Genomic DNA, 6,775 nt, shown 5'->3' with positions numbered 1-6,775 from the left:
AAGTGTTTTCTTGCCTCATCTGTCGGGGCTGTCTACATCTTCCCAGGCTAATAAGAACGACACTTTCCACTTTTATGATATTTTCTGGTTAAAGAAAGTCTCTTCTTAGCAAAAATACAGTTTAGATGGAAAGTGTCATCCCTGATTAGCCTGTACAGACTGCACAGGCTAATATGGGAAAACACTTAAAGCACATGTATGCATTAAACCCCTATTTTCACAGAGCACAGCCCATATAATTTGGTTGGACAATACAGTGTTTTTTTTTCAGTTTTGGGGGAAGGGGGTCGGGTCCCTTGAGGGGGGAAAATTGGCGCGTAAAAGGGGAAAAGGGGGAAATTTCTATGCTTAGCTAGTAACAGTACAAAATCAAGTTTTAGCACTATAATTCACCATACAGAGGGAGAAAAACATAATTCAAACTCTTTTATTTATAAACATGTTATGTTCATGTTCAAAGTTCAACATTTCTGGGCTTTACAGCGAATTTATCAATTATTCTGGTGACCTCCTTTTCACCAAGTCTCTCCGTGTGCAGACAAAGTCTGATCAGGGACTCCAGTGTAGCTTCCCCAAGCCTGTTTCTCTGTGGCGTGCAAAGCAGGTTGAGCAAACTAAACAGTCTTTCAACACTCAGTCTCTTGACCGGACGTTTCTGGTGTTTCACTGCCGGTATTTGAAGAAGACTGACTTTTATGTTGTACTTGTTTGAAAAGAATATCAATTTAAAACAGATTTGTCAATTTTTTTACGATAGCTTTTGTTGTTGCGCAACATGTTGGAATACGTATGGTTTGCGGTAGATGTCGTAAAGCGAAAGTCGTGATAGTGAACTACGTATGGTTTGCAGTAAAGGCTAAAATAAAGTAAACACGCAGATGCAGTTCAGGAAAATTGTAGTAAATTAGTAACAAAAGACGTATTTTAATGAGGTATTGATTAAAATTGAATAACACATCCGAGAGGGAAATTTTAAAAATATTTGGGGGAAAAATATATACTCTAAAGATGGGGGAATGGGGCCGAATAACGCCGAATATTTCATCCAAAAAAAACACTGCAATATGTGAAATAACTTGTGTTTTTTAGGTAAAATGTTGTTTATTAGTACAGCTAATTTCTATCCATAATGACTCCTGGTTCTGATGTTTATATTTATTTTTCAACTGTGCAGTATCTTTCAAGTTGAGGAGAATTCCACCAACCATTTTGTTTTATTTTGTCCAATGAAAGTATAATATGGTAAGCAGGGCTTGCACTAAGTGGCGCAAGGCCGGTTATTACGCCCGATAATTGTTTTACATACGCCTATAACAAAAATCCATGATGTCCAGTGTACTTCCTAAATATTGGTCATTGGCCGAAAATACAGTAGAATTGCAGAAACTCGAGCTGGCGATTTCTAAAAAACTGGCGATTACTCGAGCATATAAGAAAGTCCCTAACATTTTCCTTTAATTTCTACATACAAAATATCCGCAATAACTCAAACATGCGATTTTCGATAACTCGAGGATGTGTGCTGGTCCCTGAAAGGCATTTCACACCTAATTTACTGGCAATTATTCGAAGACACTTTCTCGTCAGGTCGGTGCTCAGATATTTGAGTTGTGGAAACAGCGCAATCATGCAGACAAAAATGCTTGATTAGGTGTGAAGATAGTCACAGTTTGAGAAACACTGCAAATTGTCATCCTTTGAGAGGCAGATAAAAGCTTCACAGTTTAAATGACAATTAAATAATTACCAGCAATCGATAATTATGATAAAATGTATGGTAAGAAAGAAAGCGCAGCAGATAATACATAGGAATCTCTTAACTGAATTCCTTCCTGTCATTTGCGCTGCATCATGGCAACACAGAAAGAAAATAGTCTTACAAATTGTCAAACTCCTCTAGTGAAGGGCCCACTTGTGGGGGGATAGCTAGATCAGGAAAGCTTATGTTTTTATTATGCTACTATACATTGAATTTTGTTTGAATGTTTTTGATTATATATGTGTTATGTGGGTATGTTGATTAAATTAAATGAATGAACGATCATTCTTATTGTTTAGTTTTATATACTGTAACTTTAAGCGATTTTACAAAGCCTTTTCTTTTCCAAACACCGTCTTACATGTTAATAAAGCGTTTGCTGTCAGAAGTTAAGCATCACCAACCGAAACAGTGATACACATGTAACAAATAATACCATGGATTACTCAAAAACTGTGATTACTCGAGTATCGAGGTCAGTCCCGTGCTATCTCGAGTTATGGCAGTTTTACTGTAGCAACAATAACGTAATAAGCAATTGTATATGTTAATATATTTTTAGCTCACCTGAGCACAACGTGCTCATGGTGAGCTTTTGCGATCGCTTTTTGTCCGGCGTCGTCCGGCGTGTGCCGTCAACATCTCTAGAGGCCACATTTATTGTCCAATCTTCATGAAATTTTGTCAGAAGATTGGTCTATGATATCTTGGATGAGTTCGAAAATGGTTATGTTTAATTGAAAAACATGGCTGCCAAGGGGCGGGGCATTTTTCCTTATATGGCTATATATGGCTATAGTAAAATCTTGTTAACACTCTAGAGGCCACATTTGTTGTCTGATCTTCATGAAACTTGGTCAGAAGAAATATTCCAAGAATATATTGGACGAGTTCGAAAATGATGCCGATTGGTTGAAAAACATGGCCGCCAGGGGGCGGGGCATTTTTCCTTATATGGCTATAGTAAAACCTTGTTAACACTCTAGAGGCCACATTAATTTTCCGATCTTCTTGAAACTTGGTCAGAAGATTTGTCCCAATGATATCATGGATTAGTTTGAAAATGGTAACCTTTGCTTGAAAAACATGGCTGCCAAGGGGCTGGGCAGTTTTCCTTATATGGCTGTATATGGCTATAGTAAAATCTTGTAAACACGTACTCTAGAGGCCACATTTATTGTCCAATCTTCATGAAACTTGGTCAGAAGATTCATCCCAATAATATCTTGGACGAGTTCAGAAATGATGCCCTTTGGTTGAAAAACATGGGGCGGGGCATTTTTCCTTATACATGTATGGCTAAAGTGATTTTTTTTTTGCTCAAAATTACTGCCGATTTTCAGTTGCTTCCCAATTGCAAAATTCCACGTTTTTTTCCCAAAAATCGGACCAAAATTTGCCAAAAAAAGCCCAATTTATTTATTTTATTTTTTTTTTAAGAAAGAACTCTCTTATGACTTAATTATGATTTCTTAACTCTAGATCTCAACTTCATTTTTAGCTCTGCTGTTTTCATAGAAAAACCGAGGTATTGTCATAGCCAGCGTGTCCGTATCCGCCGTCGTGTCGTCTGCAAAACCTTAACATTTTGTTAAGGTTTTGAACATTGGCTTTAAAATCAAAGTGCTTCAACCTACAACTTTGTAGCTGCACCTTAATGAGTTCTTCATGCCACACCTATTTTTGGGTCACTACGTCAAAGGGCAAGGTCACTGTGACCTCTAAAAAAAATCTTACAAGCTTTCATTTATTCAAAACTGCACCCGCAGCCGAATGTGGCACCCATTATACAGTGCTCATCCTACAAAATATATAACTTTAATTAAGTCCTTTTTGTCGATAACAAGTTCACAAAATTGCCACTTGTATTGATTAAAAAAGATTAAAATTTTACCAGACTTCTTTTCCCAAAATGGCTAGAAAACCCCCTGAACATGCACTAAAAAAATATTAATTATGTTACTTATAATCATATTTATTATGCTGAAATTATCCCAATTTCATGATTTATCGCGCTATTTATCCCAATTTCACGGTTTATCGCGCTAATTTTCCCAATTCAAATGACACAGGCTGTAACAAATAAAAGCAAAAAAAATCACTGGGCTTTAGTAAAACCTTGTTAACACTCTAGAGGCCACATTTATTGTCCAATCTTCATGAAATATGGTCAGAAGATTTGTCTTATTGATATCATGGATGAGTTCGAAAATGGTTAAGTTTGCTTGAAAAACATGGCTGCCAAGGGACAGGGCATTTTTCCTTATATGGCTATAGTAAAATCTTGTTAACGCTCTAGAGGCCACATTAATAGTCCGATCTTCATGAAACTCGGTCAGAAGATTCATCCCAATAATATCTTGGACGAGTTAAAAAATGATGCCGGTTGGTTGAAAAACATGGCCACCTTGGGGGCGGGGCATTTTTCCTTATATGGCTATAGTAAAACTTTGTTTACACTCCTAGAGGTCACATTTATTTTCCGATCATCATGAAACTTGGTCAGAAGAATTGTCCCAATGATATCTTAGATGAGTTCGAAAATGGTTTTGGTTGCTTTAAAAACATGGCCACCAGGGGCGGGGAATTTTTCCTTATATGGCTATATATGGCTTTAGTAAAACCTTGTTAACACTCTAGAGGCCACATTTATTGTCCATTCTTCATGAAATTTAGTCAGAAGATTGGTCTCAATAATATCTTGGATGAGTTCGAAAATAATTATGTTTGCTTGAAAAACATTGCTTCCAAGGGGCGGGGCATTTTTCCTTATATGGCTATAGTAAAATCTTATTAACACTCTAGAGGCCACATTTACTGTCCGATCTTCATGAAACTTGGTCAGAAGATTCATCACGATAATATCTTGGAAGAGATAAAAAATGATGCTGATTGGTTGAAAATCATGGCTGCCTGGGGGGGGGGGGCATTTTTCCTTATTTGGCTATAGTAAAACCTTGTTTACACTGTAGAGGCCACATTTATTTTCTGATCTTCATGAAACTTGGTCAGAAGATTTGTCCCAATAATATCTTGTTATCTCAGGTGAGCGACTTTTGGCCTTTCAGGCCCTTTTGTTTAGAATGTTTTTTTATTTTGGATCTCTGTTTTTTTTTATTTATAGAAATATCACTTTTTAGCTCGACTATTATATAATTATGAAATATATAGTGGAGCTATCTTACTCGCTCCGATGTCGGCGTTTCTGTTCCGTATCGTGCCGTTAGCGTGCAAATGTTAAAGTTTTCATTCTACCCCAATTATTTTCATTGTCCCTTGACATATTGCTTTCATATTTTGCATACCTATAAACAAGACCAGACAACTCTATCAAGCATTTTTCATAATAACGGCCCCTTTTCCACTTAGAATATGCAGCAAATGTTAAAGTTGGCGTACTACTCCAAATATTTTCAATGTCCCTTGACATATTGCTTTCATAATTTGCATACTTGTTTACCATCATGACCCCAACCTATAAACAAGAGCATACAAGCTGTATCAAGCATTTTGACAGAATAATTGCCCCTTTTATACTTAGAATATGCATATTATTGATAAAGTTATGTTAAACTTTGCGTACTACCCCAAATATTTCCTTTATCCTTTGACATATTGCTTTTATATTCTGCATACTTGTTTACCAACATGACCCCAACCTATCAACAAGACCAGACAACTCTATCAAGCATTGCGTCATATTTATGGCCCCTTTTCCAATTAGAATATGCAGCAAATGTTAAAGTTTGCGTACTACCCCAAATATTTTCAATGTGCCTTGACATATTGCTTTCATATTTTGCATACTTGTTAACCATCATGACCCCAACCTATAAACAAGAGCATACAACTGTATCAAGCATTTTGACAGTATTATTGCCCCTTTTATACTTAGAATATGCATATTATTGATAAAGCTATGTTAAACTTTGCGTACTACCTCAAATATTTCCAATATCCTTTGACATACACATGTATTGCTTTTATATTCTGCATACTTGTTTACCAACATGACCCCAACCTATAAACAAGAGCAGACCACTGTATCAAGCATTTTGACATAATTATGGCCCCTTTTACACTTAGATAATTGAACATTTTGCTTAAATTGCCATAACTTCTTTATTTATGATCACATTTTATTATTACTTTGACAAAACAACACTTACCTGAATACCACAATGGATTCCACCCAAACAATACCCCACGCCCCTACCCAGAATCCCATTAACCTAAAAACCAATTTGCCCTACCGGGCAAGTAGTTTGAAAATCTACCTGTCCTGAACCTAAAGCCACTTGCCCAAATATGAAATATCAAATGAACTGTAAACCTCATTTTTTTTAATAAAGATAAAAATGATACACCACAAAATCTTTTTTTGTTTTGCACATTTAACAAAATGATTACAGCAATTAAAGTCTAATTAAAGTCTTAATTAAATGCTCTTTGATCTTTTTTGCACTTGCCCGGGCAGACAACTAGATTATAAAAAAACTTGCCCAGACCCAACTTTAACTTGCTAGGGACAATAGGACAACCGTTAATGTTATACCCCCTTTCACCCCCCCCCCCAAAAAAAAATTAAACAAAATTAACATCATCTTATAAATTACCACACCCCACATTAAACCCCCCTCTCATCCCCACTACCCCCCAACCCTCCCCCCATTTTTTTTAACATCATCTAATAAATTACCCCACCCCACATTATACCCCCTTCTCACCCCCCCCCCCCCCACTCCCCCCCCAAATTTTTTTTTTTTTTCCTTTTTTTAATTTAGAAAGATTGTCTAATAAATGACCATGTCCCACATGATTCCCCCTCTCAAACCCCCCCCCCCCCCCCCCCAAAAAAAAAAAACCAAAACATTTTCCTTTTTTTATTTTGAAAGATCGTATAATAAATTATTGAATATGAACAATTTCCCCGTGATGGCTTACGTTATACTGTCAAGCACTCGAACAGTCGAGCGCGCTGTCCTCTGACAGCTCTTGTTCACGACAATGTTAAGT

The 6,775-nt window shown here is 36.6% G+C and overlaps 1 protein-coding gene across 1 annotated transcript in view; it reads left to right on the top strand.

Moving 5' to 3' along the window:
- LOC127840652 (uncharacterized) overlaps positions 1-6,775 on the top strand; it is a 72,103-nt gene that overhangs the window by 1,150 nt on the left and 64,178 nt on the right. The gene's annotated exons all lie outside the window — the stretch shown is intronic.

This window comes from Dreissena polymorpha, chromosome 8 (genome assembly GCF_020536995.1).
Source record: "Dreissena polymorpha isolate Duluth1 chromosome 8, UMN_Dpol_1.0, whole genome shotgun sequence".
Classification (NCBI taxonomy): Eukaryota; Metazoa; Mollusca; class Bivalvia; order Myida; family Dreissenidae; genus Dreissena; species Dreissena polymorpha.
This window is presented reverse-complemented; position numbering and strand designations above follow the sequence as displayed.